Here is a 16,613-nt window from a genome sequence, read left to right as displayed (position 1 = left end):
TAATCGGATTGTCAGTTACAACATCACGTCTGTGAAAACATTAACGTTGAAAGCACCGATAATTTTCTGTGTCCGAGTAACTTAAGTCAGCAATCTTTTTTTTCAATTTGAAAAGGATATAAAATTATATATTATAATATTTCAACCTTTTGTTTAGCCATAATGTACTTATTTCTAAACATACACCTTTTTTTTAATCTCTCTCTCTCTCTCTCTCTCCTGAGAAGGTAAGGTCCAGTATGTGCGTGTACCCAGTGTTTCAAACATTTCATAAAAATAATCAAAATAGTATAACCACGAATTGTCTGAACATTAAAAGTTTACAATGTTAAGGAAATCGGCAATGCAAGTGTTGTCGAAAACCAAAAAAATAATAACGGTCTTAGAAAGGAAATTAAATTAATATATTTCGTAACTGTTTTAATGTGAATAACAGTTTTAAATCTTAGTATGTGTTATTTAATCCCATTAGATATTAAAAAATCTAACAAAATATTGAACTTAACTGGTCAGCAATAATCTCCATCTGTATTTATCGAAAAACATTAGGTCAATAAGCCATATATGGAAGTTGCACGCTTATTGCACGGTACGGTATGCTTTTTTGTCTGTCTGGAGGCGGGTCTTGCATAAATTATCTTGCACGCTTTTTGCACGGTACGGTTTGTTTTGTGAACGGTACGGTTCGTTTCTTGCATGGAACGGTACAGTTTGTTTTAGAGGTGTAGTAGCAGGTTTTATGGTCGGTAGTTTTTATTCCGTGTTCTGTGTCTGTAGAGATGAAGATTTTTAAACTTTACATTGTATGTGCATTAACACTATATGCCCCCACAACCTGAACCCATGACCCAAGGCAATGAATTTCACAATTTAGGTAGAGGAGTTTGTGGACATCATAACGATGCATGCAGTTTTTTCTCACATGTGTGGGAGTAGAGAAGAAGATTAATGAAAATTTGGCTTTTTTTGCATATGTTGCCCCGCCTGTGACGCCCTGGGGGTGGTAGATCCATGAATTTCACAATTTTGATTCCTCTTACCATAGAGAAACTTCACATCAAAAATGGTAGCAATTGGCCTTGTAGTTTTCATGAGGAAGTTAAAAATGTAAAATTGTTACCGCACAACACACAATGCACAGACGCATGACGACGGATGAAGACCAATTGCAATAGGTCACCTGTGTGACTTTGGTGACCTAAAAAATGTTTTGAGTGGTCTGATATGACCTTGACCCTTGACCTTCAAACTTCATTCAAGATCACTGCACACCCTCTAGCCATAGAAACTCTATGGGTGAAGTATGAGTCAGATTGGACCACGGAGATAGAAGATATGCCCTGGACAGGGATTTTATATATAATTTAGCCATGACCTTAGCCTTAGACCTAGAAACATGTTTCAAGGTCATTATACTCTTTATCCAAGGGCACTCTGTGGGTGAGGTATGAGCCAGATTAGACCATGGGGAGAGAAGATATGATCCGGACAATGATTTTGTATATACTTCTGCTTTGTTATTTACCTTTGACTTAGAAACACAGTTCAAAGTCACTGCACACCTTTTCCCAAAGACATTTTGTGGGTGGAGTATGAGCCAGATTGGGCCAAGGGGAATGAAGATATGCCCCGGATAAGTGATCACAGACACACAGACGGATGGAGGGATTGACAGACAGACTAATCACTATAGGGCGCCTGCGGAGAACTGTAAAGATTATTCACAAAACATATCAAATGTAGACCTAATTCAGGCATTTTTAACTGTCCACAGTTTGGGGTATATTAATTAACATTTAAAATATTTTTGTCGGACTGTGTTTTGCCAGTTTAGCTACTGATTTGAAATACCAAAAAGTGACCCACAATATACTTAAGCAGTGATGTCATTAAAACTACTGTCAAAGTCGCTCCTTTAAAAATTGAAATATTTGTGACAAAGATCTGTCCCCTTATATAATCCCTTTCTGCGGATACCAAACAACTAGTTATAAACAAGCATTTTACAACCAAGTTGTAAAAAGAGAGTACACCAACAACAAATTATAAAATCATTAACATGGTTATTGCTCTGATAAAACACAGCTAAAATTCCAGGTAACACCTTGAATTGAGAGCAGACTATAATTGCTATCACATCACAAATCTCACCTATTTTTCTATACCTACTTTCCAAATGTGCACACCCACCCATGTAAAATGTAACAATTTCATATACAAGGGAGTTAAATTATTATTAAATTGATTTCAAACAATGACCTTGATTTTCTTACCTGTCTCAGATGTACAAAACAAAGTGGACAGAGGTGATTGGTAGATATATGGGTATAAAAGTCTCAAATTTCACCGTTGATGACAAGACAGCATTGTTTATTTGTCACTGTTGATCTTTATCAAAGGAGACTACTCCTGAAACAAGAAAAAAATTGCAGTCTAAATAAAATTTACATGTTTCTCTTAAAGTCTCACACAAAAATATAAATTGACTATGTGTTACAGTGTCTCCAACATTAATTTTCAAAATGTGCTTCTCATGTTCCTGCTGTGTATAAAGTTCATCAATGACATACATTGCATGTATATTATTCTATCATGGGTAAATCCTATCAGGTTAATAGTTAAATCAATTTTAATTACAAGTTTTTCCATTTTATTCTATCAAGTTAATCATCTCTTGCCTTTTTATCGCAATTCTAGCAGAGGTGTGTACACGCTGCGACTGATGGACTGATGTGTTGAGTGAAGACACAATGCTGTCATTTACATAAGTATCAGGACTACAAAAACTATATCACTGCAATAATTGACTAAGAGTTCTCACAATAATCGCTTCTTGTTTTTTATGGTGTTAACAATTGTCAAAAACAAAGTTTGAACAGGTTCTTCATTTCATTTTTCAGCATAATGGTTCATCGATAAATTCAATCATTTTTGTGGATTAATTTAAGTTGAGAAAGTATTTATTTTGTTGTAGCCTTTTTCAAAGAATTTACAACTGATACTGACAATAACTAGAGGTAATGTGTGCAAGCTCACAATTGATACCCCCCACTAAGAACAAATCATAATTCATGTATTTTTTCTATTATAGAAAATATTGGATGAATCTATTTCACCGTCCATGATTGTCTATAAATAACAAGTACTCTATTTTTTAAACTGCTAATGCTAATATGAGTACAGAAACCAATTTCTATTCTTTAAATTCCATTTTATTTCAAGTTAACCGTTAATGCATGAGGACATTTGCATCCTTTTGTTAACAAACATGACCGGAATCAACGAAAATCCACATGTCAAGCAGCCATTTAATATAAACATTTTGAATTATTGGTATACTGAGCCCGATTTTTGTTCGAAATGTTTTTTCCACACACTTTTTTTTTTTCCAAATAAAAAAATATGAGGAAGGCCAGTTCCAGAGACACGGGGATGAGAATCTTAAAAATAATTTTATGTGGCCTGAGACAAGTATTTTAACTTCTAATTATTTCCATTAATATAAGACATGACACAGACAAAAATTAAGCATTTTTTAAACAATGACTTTGAACTCTCTCAATTGACCTTTGGTCCAGGTCATGATACACCCTCAGGTTATAAGCAATCTTTATGTGAATTAAGAACTTCCAATATTTGTCCATAAGAAAGAAATGGACCGAACACGAATTTTGCACTTTTTCTGCCAGTGACCTTGACCTTGCCTGAAGGACCTTAGGTCACGGTCATGACACACCCTTATGTCAGAAGCAATCTTTGTGTCAAGTAAGAACTTCCAATGTTTCACCATTAGAAAGATATGGACCGAACACGAATTTTGCACTTTTTCTGCCAGTGACCTTGCCCTTGCCCAAATGACCTTGGGTCAAGGTCATGACACACCCTTAGGTCATAAGCAATCTTTGTGTGAAGTAAGAATTTCCAATGTTTCTCCATAAGAAAGATATGGACCGGACTCGAATTTTGCAGAGACAGACGGACGAACAAGGTGCTTCCTATATACCCCTGAAACCTTGTTTGCGGGGGGTGTAAAAATAACAAATTGCATTTTCATCCACTTCTATTAATCAATGGCCCACTTCTCTCACAAGGGTGCATTAGTTTATTTTCAAACATACACAAAACTTTTACGGCACAAACATGCTCAATTTTGGACTGGATTGTGATTACCGTATTTTCACGACGAATCGTCGATGCAGACGACTAGTCAAATTGCTCATTTTTAGCCAAAATTTTAACAAAATCCTACAATAAGTCAATTCAGATGACACGTCGATCTTATCACTTCAAAATGGCGTATAAAACTGCAGTAACATTATCAGTGTATGATGCCATGATGTCCCCGATATTGATACCAATTATTATTAATGATTAACATTTAAACAATTTTACTTTATACTTATGCATCATATTTTCAAATACCGGCAACATATACAAAGTCGCTTGCATTGTAAACAATTCCCGATATCACGTGCCATCATGTGCAAAACTAAACTTACTTTGACAGAAATATTTTATTCCCATGTATTAAAATCATCACCCACTCTGACCATCGCCAGTGTATTCGCCATTACGTAACCAGCCACCTGTTGACTCGGCGCGTGGTCAATGTTTGTTTAACAATTTCCGGTGTCAGAGGCATGCACCTGTCTTGTGTCGGACTTCAAAGGGGGTACTCAAGTGCAGAAAGCTTAGCAATTACTATGATTTGATGAAACTTGTTTACTTTGTATCCAGTAATGCAGTTACATGCTATAGTTTTACATAGACACTGTTAGAAATAGATCGATCATTTGTACGACTTGAAAATGACGATATATACGACATACATACGTTTCTTCACAATGTTTATTTAAACAATAATCAAATGGTTTGAGTATAATAAATCAATTAAACCATTTCGTTTGATGTTGTTTTGGTTTATATCTGCAAACATTATTACTTTTAATTAAGCACTAAGCTCGGTTGCCATCCTTCTCTACGTATGATGATCTTCAACTTTATGAAATTCTTTAAGAAGTGGCAAATAATATTTAATACCGCCCATGTAAATCATGCCGTCCTTTTTAAGTAGAATTGTAAGAACTTTGACTCTAATATCGCTTGGGTCATGTTCCAATCACGAAATTACAGTAATTACGCTTGGGTTATAAAATTATCATTAAACATTGATGGTTATTTGGGAAAATGGCGGCCGTCAATTTTCATCGTCTGTGCTATGCTCCGATCACAAAATTAAAGAAATTGCGCATGGGTTATGAAATTATCAAGAAACATCGATAGTTTTGAGGGAAATAGCGGCCGTTGATTTCGCCATTCTTTTTGTGCGTGTTATACATAGGACCTGCTGTTTTTTCGCCATTTTTTGGTCAACTTTGGGGGTGCGTATTATACACGAGTGCGTATTATACACGAGACCTTACGGTAACAATAATCAAAGAATTGGACAATAATTAATCAATGAACTATAATCACTCTTATAACTGTACTCTTTATATACACAGGGAGTGAAATTGCCGTATAGATGTCAGCCTTAGCAAGATTATTAGCACAACCGGGATCAGCCTACCGTATAAACAATAGAGTTGATAATTGCCGATAACGTATTTCAAGATTGATTTCGACCATAAAATATTTCTTATTTATACTTTCCACTAAGAACTCTTTACTAATAAAATACTAAAACTTTAAAACATTCCCCGGACCTACTGCAATATTTTTTTCCATTCAAGTTTGGTTTCAATTTTACTGTGCAATATTATCTTCCCACTATAGTGATATATGGAATCATGTGACAATGTGTTTATAAAAACGGAACGGTAAAACTTTTAATTGATTAAAGACAATGCACCATTGTTTAATAACTGTTATTAATATGTATTCTAGTGTTAACAGATGAGTGAAAATGATAATGATTAAAGATGAACATTGAATTCAACAACGTAATTTTCAATAACACAGCCAGCTCAAGATGATTAAAACCAAGATTTTTAATACTATTTTCTGACCTCAAGCCTTAGACAAGTCGATCAAGACGATAAGTCGAGTGTTCTGCTTAAGAGAAAAAAATATGCTCAAACATGCTACTCAACCTAAGATTGTAAAATTCAGATGCAGATCGAGTTGCCAATTTAAAAATTAACATGACTGGTTTTTTTGCGGAGCTGGTGATGATGTTTCAAAGATTTTCAATACACAATTATTATAAGTTAATATGCGAGGACATATGCTGAAAAACATCTACTGTTTCAAAGATTTTCAAAACTGGGACAATTATTGTAAGTTAATTAGTGAAGACATATGCTGAAAAAAATCTACTCGACTGGATTTCACAGCATGTCAATCCGAATTTTTCTGTCATTTTGCAGCAAGCTTTTTGTGATACAAGTTACAACTCATGAGATAATCTGCATATGGCACATTTTGAACAGTTACTTATATTCATTTAATAGTTTAACAGTTTATGATTGTTTCCATTCCAAATTAATTCTTCAAACCCATTTACTTAAACACCTTGACTCACGGTTGAAACCCAAATAAACAAGCATTCTGAGAGTATTGCATAAGCAATAATCGGTTTGTAGAAATTTGTGAAAAACAATGCACTGTTATGCAGAATATCATATCTAACCAACTTCTGTACCCCGATTCAACAGACCAACCCGATAACATACCCGATTGTAATAATACAAACAAGAGGCCCATGGGCCACATTGCTCACCTGAGGAACAATAGGTATGATAAAATCAGCTTAATGGAATCATAATAAAAACAATCTGGACAATGTACAATAATACATGTAGATCCTGTATACCGTATATACTCGCCTATAAGTCGGATTTTTTGGGAGTAGAAAATTGAGTGAAAAGTGGGGGTCCGACTTATAGGTGAGACATAGTAAACACATTTTTACAAGAGAGAAGTAAGTTATATTTCTTTTTATATAATAAACAGATAAATGCAGTGAACTTAAAAAGAAAATTCAAGCAGTCTGTTTTTCACACCTAAGGTGATAATAGATATAGGGGTCATGTCATCTAAAACAACACAAGCCAACACCCCAGTTTAAGGGGCTAATTACCAACCTAATCAGTCAGTAAGGAAATAAATCACTATCATCAAATTTTCAATCTATTTAAATACCTTTTGAAGCTATTACCAACTTGTAATTAGTGTTATAAAAAATAATGGCATTTAAATCAAAAGTTATTAACATCAAAGACCCATGATAGAAATAGTCAAGAAGCAATTATGGGGTGAAAAAAGGACAATTTTTTTTAGAACTCAAAACATGTATGATAAAATGTGGTATTTTATTGAGAGTATTTGTACATCAATTGTCCTGAAAAAGTAACCCGACTTATAAGGGAGTCAACAGCAAAATCTTCAAATTAAAGCTGGAAAAAGGCAACCGACTTATAGGCGAACCATACTTATAGGCGAGTATATACGGTAACTAAAATCCATTTTTCCCCCTGGATATTCTTATGTTTATAATCATTAGTCCCTTTTCTAACAGGATGATTTTATAGTCATATCACATGTTGAGTATTGCAGTTCTCAAAAAGATCTTAACAATTGTTTATATATGGGATATAAAGCTACATCAAACTCTGAACCTTCTTGTGAGGCCGAAGAATTGTCCTGGAGCCAAAGTCTTAACAATTATAAAGAATCATCTGGCTGATTAGTTTCTGAGAAGAAGAATTTTAAAGATTTACTATATATATTCCTATGTAAAACTTTAACACCCCCCCCCCCAATGTGGCCTCATCCTACCCCAGCGATCATGATTTTCACAACTTTGAATCTACACTACCTGAGGATGCTTCCAAACAAGTTTCAGCTTTCCTGGCTGATTAGTTTCTGAGAAGAAGATTTTTAAAGAATTACTCTATATATTCCTATGTAAAACTTCGACCCCCCATTGTGGCCCCACCCTACCCCCAGGGTCATGATTTTCACAACTTTGAATCTACACTACCTGAGGATACTTCCACACAAGTTTCAGCTTTCCTGGCTGATTAGGTTCTGAGAAGAAGATTTTTAAAGATTTACTATATATATTCCTATGTAAAACTTCGACCCCCCATTGTGGCCCCACCCTACCCCCAGGGTCATGATTTTCACAACTTTGAATTTACACTACCTGAGGATGCTTCCAAACAAGTTTCAGCTTTCCTGGCTGATTAGTTTCTGAGAAGAAGAATTTTAAAGATTTACTCTATATATTCCTATGTAAAACTTCGACCCCCCCATTGTGGCCCCACCCTACCCCCAGGGTCATGATTTTCACAACTTTGAATTTACACTACCTGAGGATGCTTCCAAACAAGTTTCAGCTTTCCTGGCTGATTAGTTTCTGAGAAGAAGATTTTTAAAGATTTACTCTATATATTCCTATGTAAAACTTCGACCCCCCCCATTGTGGCCCCACCCTACCCCCGGGGGTCATGATTTTCACAACTTTGAATCTATACTACCTGAGGATGCTTCCACACAAGTTTCAGCTTTCCTGGCTTTCTGGTATTTGAGAAAAAGATTTTTGAAAAATTCTCAAAATTTTTCATTAATTTCTAATTATCTCCCCTTGAAAACGGGTGTGGTCCTTAATTTTCACAACTTTGAATTCCCTTTGCCTAAGGATGATTTGTGCCAAGTTTGGTTGAAACTGGCACAGTAGTTCTTGAGAAGATGTTGAAAATATGAAAAGTTTACGGACAGACAGACAGATAGACAGACGGACGACAGACAAAATGTGATCAGAATAGCTCACTTGAGCTTTCAGCTCAGGTGAGCTAAAAACCCTGTCGATTTAATTTACAACACAATGCTTGACAATATTTTACAGAACTTATTTGTTTGTTAAAAACAATTCAAGGAATGGTCCAAGTAATGCACGAAATTATTACTGACTACATACTTTCCTCGTTTATTCAATACACACCGAATCTGATAATGAACCCGAACATTTAAAATTGGAATATAAAAAATTAATGTTCTCGAAAAAATGTCAACTAAATGCTACAAAAGTGTAAACTTGATCTGTAGTTTGACATTTTGAAGCTGTTCAGCAAATTTCATATTATTCCGCAAACGTATAAAGAAAAAAAGTGTGAAAACTGAAGTTGGACAGACGGACGGACCGTTATCTGATAATTTTGCTGTTTTCTCTTCCTTTACGATCGAGGACTTGTAATTTTAGAATTAAAGATCTAAAATGTTGAGTTTTTTCATTCAGCAAAATGTTTGCAAGAAAAAATATTTTACCATTACAGTGAGTCATGAATTCAGGGTCACATCAGGCGTGTAAAGCATTATGAGCAAAGCGTGCAAGAATCATGTGAAATGTTTCATCAGAATTCATTCCGAACCTTAGGCTGCTACGCGCGACTATTGTCGAGCCGAAATTTCAGGTCCCCCACTGCTACGCGCAACTATTGTCGTTTTTCCGAGAACGAGTTATCTAAGGTTTCCCCAAGCCTCGCTTTGAACAAAACACGATGGCTGTTGTTAGGAATGAAATTTGATTGGTCAATTGATGTTTTCGGAAGGTTTCTAGAGTTTTCCAGAGTTTAAAATAAATGCTATAGAGCGGTAAACTTCCGAGAAATGGACTTTGTGCCAAGAAATGACCGAGAATTTGATGCCGATCTCGAGGTAGGCTGGTCGCGTGTTGGTCCACCACCATGGAATATCCCATTCACCAGAGAGGAAAAATTAAACGCTAAAATGGAGGATTACGAACCTTTATCGTTTCTAAATTATTTCTTAATGATATGTTTATGGAAATTCTTGTTTAATTGATCAACATCTTTACCGAGATACGTGTGCAGTCCGAGAATGTGAATAAGACCAACATTAAAAAACATTGATAAACTGTTTGATGTATTTCTTTATTTTTCAGTTATTTTGACCTATCAATTGTTTACCTGATGTTCAAAAATGATATGAATAACAAGAGGCCAATTGGCCTTAACGGTCACCTGAGTAGCATATATCCCATACACAAACTTGTCATGGAGTCTCATATATGCATCTAATTAATTAGGTTTCATACTGGAGTACAAAAATAATAAATTTGTAATGACGACCACATTTCAAAAAGAACTGTGAAACCTATTATTTTGGTGAAAAACTAAAAGATCTGGTCTACAAAATCATGAATTCAGTTTTCCTTTCAGGTGTGTGAGAGTAAAGAAAATAATTTTTTAGCGTTATATGCATTAACATCTTTACATCCATTTTGGCCCTGCCCTGGAGTCAAAACCCATCCTTGAGGGGGACATGAAAATTAAAATTTCAGTAGAGGACTTCCTGGTAAACATAATTATTAGTCAGTTTTTTTATACAGATGTGTGAGAATAGAGAAGAAAATTTTCAAACATTATATGCATTAACACTATATTGCCATATTGCGCCCCCCCCCCCCTTCATGTCCTGAACACCTGACCCAGGGGCCATGAATTTCACAATTTAGGTAAAGGAGATTGTGGATATCATAACCATGTATTCAGTTTTTTGCCCCCATGTGTGGGAGGAGAGAAGAAGATTTTTTAAGATTTAAAACATTTTTACTATATGGCCATATTGGCCCAACCCTAGAGCCTGAACACCTAATAAAGGGGTCATGAATTTCACAATTTTAGTAGAGGCCCTCATGAACATCATAACCATGTATTCAGTTTTTTGCTCACATGTGTGGGAGTAGAGAAGAAGATTTTTTAAGATTTAAAAAAGTTTTACTATATGGCCATATTGGCCCCACCCTAGAGCCTGAACCCCTGACCCAGGGGTCATGAATTTCACAATTTTGGTAGAGGGCTTCATGGACATCATAATCATGCATTTAGTTTTTAACAAATATATATGGTTGTAGAGAAGAAGATTTTCTAAGATTTAAAAAAGTTTTACTATATGGCCATATTGGCCCCACCCTAGAGCCTGAACCCCTGACCCAGGGGTCATGAATTTCACAATTTTGATAGAGGGCCTCATGGACATCATAATCATTCATTTAGTTTTTAACATATAAATATGGGAGTAGAGAAGAAGATTTTCTAAGATTTAATACATTTGTACTATATGGCCATATTGGCCCCACCCTAGAGCATGAACCCCTGACCAAGGGGTCATGAATTTCACAATTTAGGTAGAGGGCTTCATGGACATCATTATCTTGCATTTAGTTTTTGACAAATATATATGATAGTAGAGAAGAAGATTTTCTAAGATTTAATACATTTTTACTATTTGGCCACATTGGCCCCACCCTAGATCCTGAACCCCTGACCCAGGGGTCATAAATTTCACAATTTTGGTAGAGGGCTTCATGGACATCATAATCATGCATTTAGTTTTTTAAAAATATATATGGTAGTAGAGAAGAAGATTTTCTAAGGTTAAATACATTTTTACTATATGGCCATATTGGCCCCACCCTAGAGCCAGAACCCCTGACCCAGGGGCCATAAATTTCACAATTTTGGTAGAGGGCTTCATGGACAACATAACCATGCAACCAGTTTTTTCCTCACATGCGTGGGAGTAGAGAAGAAGATTTTTGAAAATTTGGCTTTTTTTGCATATTTGGCCCCGCCCGTGGCACCCCAGGGGTGGTAGAGCCATGAATTTCACAATTTAGATTCTTCTTACCATAGAGATGCTTCACACCAAAAATGGTAACGATTGGCCTGGTAGTTTTCAAGAAGAAGTTAAAAATGTAAAATTGTTAACGCACGACGCACGACGCACAGACGCACGACGACGGACGAAGACCAATTGCAATAGGTCACCTGAGTGACTCAGGTGACCTAAAAATGAATCCCACAATGTATGACTTATTGATATACTAAGGAACTTATACAGTCATTTGGGTTCTAAAATATGACAATTGAAGAATGGAACAATAAAACGCATTGATTTTAATTGATTTTCACATTTGAACGTACCTAGATTGATAAATACAAGTTAAATGAGGAAGATGAGCATTGCATTGAAATCTTCAACATTTTCTCTTGCACTTAAATATAAGTTTGGTAACTGTAGCATAAATAGTTGCTGAGATATATTATTTTAAAACTCGATGGTCAATTACCATTAATTGTGATTAATTAATTCAGCAGTGGCGGCCATCTTGGCGAAAATTATTGCAGCAGCCTAAGGGTTAAACTTTTAGAAAATTATATACATTATCATCTTTTGAAGAGACAGTACAGCTGAAAACACATGTGTGAATAACTTCAGATTTACCCATTGAATCGTTAGGAAATAAGAAATAACATTGATAGTAACAGTTGAAATACATAAAAATCCCTTTCACATACCTAAATAATGTAACTATGAGCTTCCAGTATTTTAAGGGTCGTACAAACTGGAATAATCTTACATCATTCATTTGTGCTACGTGTGGATTTTTGATTGACAGTATAATTGACACATGCTGAAAACTACAAGATCTTTGCCCGACTGCACAGCCATCATGGTATACGAGGTAAAAGGAACTCTCTAAATGGAACACATCATTACTTTCTTCATAAATTATTAATGGCCGGTTTACCAATTTTGGTTCATTTTAAAATGAACAGACAAAAATCAGGGGTTCAAAATTCCTCAAGCCCAACGTCCCGGACTAACAAATTCCAGATCAGGACTCGGCATTTAGAATCGCCGAAGTCCAGGGACTTGGCATTGTGTCTTGCTTATCTTTTTTTAAATTAAAAAAAAAGTTCGTAATTATAAATTTAAATTAAAAATAAATCAAATTCCATCATGAATTTAATAAAAATGTGTTATTTTTTTGCCTTAATGAACACATAAGCATTACAAACATTTCGAAAATACAATCCTCATTTTATTTTCTGTTGCGGTATGACCTGCTTTTACACATTTACTCATGTTTCTCCCCTATGACAAACGGCAGTAAGTTTGTTGAATTTTGGATTTACAAGCAGTACTATACGCAAAGGAATGACAAATGAAAGACCCTGTGAGGAACATGAAGCCGGGGGTGACTTGAGGTGTGATAAAAATAATAATTCCTCAGACAAAACTTATGAAAAGAAGAGAATTCACGAATTCCAAAAGCAACTGGCGTGACGATAGGCCTTGGCTTAAATACAATGATATAAAATGTATAAAATAAAACATTATTTTAAACGTATAGTTTTTATTCATTGCAACAAATTAAAATAAATTATCACATCAGTTTTAGCGATGTTTAGGTTGATATAATTTTATCTATCAATCATGACAATGTGGACTTGGGAATTTCTTCCTCAGACTCGCCTAAAATTTACTCTTTAAGTCCTAGACTTGACCATCATAAAAAAAATGTTGAACCCCTGTAAATATGTCAAATAACCCCTCAAGGGGCCTCACTTACAAAAAGGAATTTAGGTTGCAGCAACTCCCATCAGAAACACGCGAAATACAATAAACGTGTACAAGCAATTTAACTCGGAAATCCTTATGCATTGTACTCATTAAAAGAAGTTGTTGGTAAATATGGCGTTATGTATACAAATTAGTGTTAAATCTAAAGCGAACTAGCGTGGCGCGGCGCCATGCCCCATTTTATCAGCGCCATGCCCTTTTAATAGTAAATAAAAGTGATGCCCTTTTTATTGAAAGTAAATTTAATTCAAAACCACCATTGCCCTAGCCTCTGTTTTGATTGCAAAGTTAAACCAACACTCGCTGGACTTCACGCACGGGTGACCTGAGACAATAGACGATACAGGTAAACTAGAGAGGCCCAAGCTGAGGGGGTATACACAGCTGCCCTTAATGGGCGATTTGACACCTAATTACTGGTACAATAATTTGATAAATAACAACTGAACTATCTCCTTGAAATTAGTAGGCTAATTGTACAAGCTAGCTTATAATCATTGAGACATCGTAAGGTTATCTATACTCTGTCCCCGAGATTTTGCTTCAACCACTTTTTGCTTGATATTTCAATAATAGTAAATACCTTTGTGCTCAAACTATGTTTATCCACTAATATGAAAAAAGTCCAGAATATCTGTTTTGAAACGCCCCCTCTAACGCTTCAGGTTTCAATACACATCCAAAAATTGAAAGTCTAACGAGATTTTGCATTGCATCAGCCATTAATAAGCTCGGATGACAATGTTAAAAAATTGTGCGATATATTCCGAGTGTATTCTGAATGGAGAAAAGATGTAAACAATTGTTTTCGTTCCTGTGAAATTTTATGAGTGAAAAGGGATAATTGTTCAATGAAGATATCTTGGATATATTCCCTTTCATTTATTTCAATGGAATTTCTTTCACATGTATATGTATTTTTTTTTTAAAAATCATCAAAAAGTGATGGAAGCAATAACTTGGGACAGACTATATATAGAATTTTTAATGCATTATACTTTAAAACTAGTCAGACCAATGCCATGACTGTTCTAAGGGATATAAATGAATGTAAATCAATTTAAGAAAGAAAAAAAAAGATTAATTCAGAAAATAAAATATTGAATAAGACTTTTGTGAATGCAAAAGCAAATCATTTATTGTTCAATTATCTTGTTTCATTACAGATCTCGAGGTAACACTTGATTACGATGCAAAATTTTCCTTATAATACGCTTGTTTCAAGGATTAATGATTTATAATATTACCGTAGAAAAAGGTGCCCCTTTCAAGGTTTTATAATATTAACCGCGGAGAAAAGTGCCCTTTATACCATTATTTAACATGCCCTTTTCAAATCGTAGATTTAACACTACAAATGTTGGGTCCAAAACATTCAATATGTAAAATGAAATTAGATATGCAAAATTTAAATACAATTACCAGAATACCCAAACATCAAGTTAATATGTAAAGTCAAAAAATGTACCAAATCAGTGATTATCAAAACTACCTATTTTTTGACGAAATGCATGACTAAGGCACTGCAAACTTTACTCTATAAATTATGGGGAGTTTTTTCACCTTATCGCAAGAGTGCCCAGGGAAAATGGATAATTTCACACAACAATATGTAAAGCTGCTAAAAACGTCATAATCCGTGTAACGGAAAAAAGTTAAAATATTTTGTTTTAAAATTAAGAAAAAAATCTTGCTTTACTTTAAGCATTAATTGTTTATTCTTTAGTGTTTATTATGTTGAATCAAAAATAGGTTGACAGTATGAAAATTTATTTCAATCTCCGTAATCTACCGAGTTCATCCAGGAAAATCCTGAGCTCTTGGGCTCAATTGTACATGTGTATCCAATCTCCCAGACTTACCAATTTATTTAAAAATGATGATTTCTTGATGAATGAAAAGTGATCATTAGATAGGATAACTGCATATAATATTATACATATTATAATTGTGTAAATAAACTGTAAAGTAGATGAACTTGAGTCTCATTTAAAGATGTGAAAATCCATATATGATCAAACAGTCAAATTATAGGAAATACAATGTAAGGATAAACTGCATTTAACAGTTAACCCAGGGATTTATCAGTACCTTCTCAGGAGCTGAAATTCGGCCCAATTTTCAAATAAAAACAGAATCATTTTTTTTCCCCAATTTAGCAGTATTTTCCCCGAATATGTATCACACTGCATGTGAACCGGCGCGGTGGCGTCATAAAATCAACTTGAAGATCTATGATGCAAAATTCGGTCGAGAAATAAAACCTTATGAAGCAAACCTAGCCAAAATAAATAATAGCGTGGATGGTAGTGCATATGAAATACTTATTACCTTTAAGGCCACAGCTTAGATCATTTTTCGATTCAATATAATAGTTCTATATTCGATGACAACATTGTTCAGCTTCCCCGCCATCATGGCCATCACGGATTTCTTGTTGACTTCCGGTTTACAAACCCGATCTAATTACATATAATTTTATGATGTGTCGAAAGTCTTTATTTGCTGGTACGCGTGATACAGAATATTCCTTTTTTTTTTAGAAATTTTAGAACATTTTAGAAAGCTTTTAAAATTATCCAAACATTAAATTTCTCTCTATATTTGGGACCTCTCTCTCTCTCTCTCTCTCTCTCTCTCTCTCTCTCTCTCTCTCTCAAATATAAAGATATATTGATACATTTAATAACGTTATGTGTTTCATATTTGGCTTAGATTTGTGTGAGTGGGGTGTGTGGTTTTTTTTTTTTTTTTTGGGGGGGGGGTAATTTTTTGTTTGTTTTTTTAGGATGTGCATGGTTTTATTAATAAAAAAATACAAAAAAAATTCGCTTTAGTGCAGGTGTTGCATACAATTTTCTCAGATCGGATGGATGTAGGTTAGGGGACTGTGGTGATGACTTTTTTCTCCAATGTAATTTTTAAATTATTTTCTTTTGCAAAGTTATTGTAATTTAATTACTTTTAAAAATCATATAAATCACACTGACAGTACATGTAATGTCAATGGTAACAACCTCTAACAACAACAACATTACAAGAATTAAATTACATTTATATTGCATTAAATTTACAATTACATTACAACAATTAGAATTACAACAACCAGTATTTGTTGATTTTTTTAAATTTATTACTTTCCAAAGAAATTGACCCCATCCCGAATTTCTGTCATTTGACTACTACATGTAACCAATATTTTTCTTTCATTATTATAT

General features: G+C 34.5%; 1 long non-coding RNA gene across 2 annotated transcripts in view; it reads right to left on the bottom strand.

The window, feature by feature from the left end:
* Positions 1-15,832, bottom strand: part of LOC136276621 (uncharacterized) — a 66,466-nt gene extending 50,634 nt beyond the window's left edge. For both annotated transcript variants that reach the window (XR_010715164.1, XR_010715165.1), the window contains exons 1-2: positions 15,727-15,832; positions 2,274-2,409 (exon numbers count right to left, since the gene is read on the bottom strand). This is a non-coding gene — a long non-coding RNA (uncharacterized lncRNA). The remainder of the gene's footprint in view (positions 1-2,273; positions 2,410-15,726) is intronic.
* Positions 15,833-16,613: the final 781 nt, after the last annotated feature.

The sequence above is a fragment of the Magallana gigas genome, chromosome 1 (genome assembly GCF_963853765.1).
Source record: "Magallana gigas chromosome 1, xbMagGiga1.1, whole genome shotgun sequence".
In the NCBI taxonomy this organism is placed as follows: domain Eukaryota; kingdom Metazoa; phylum Mollusca; class Bivalvia; order Ostreida; family Ostreidae; genus Magallana; species Magallana gigas.
The sequence above is the reverse complement of the archived record's forward strand: the minus strand, read 5'-3'. Positions and strand labels throughout refer to the sequence as shown.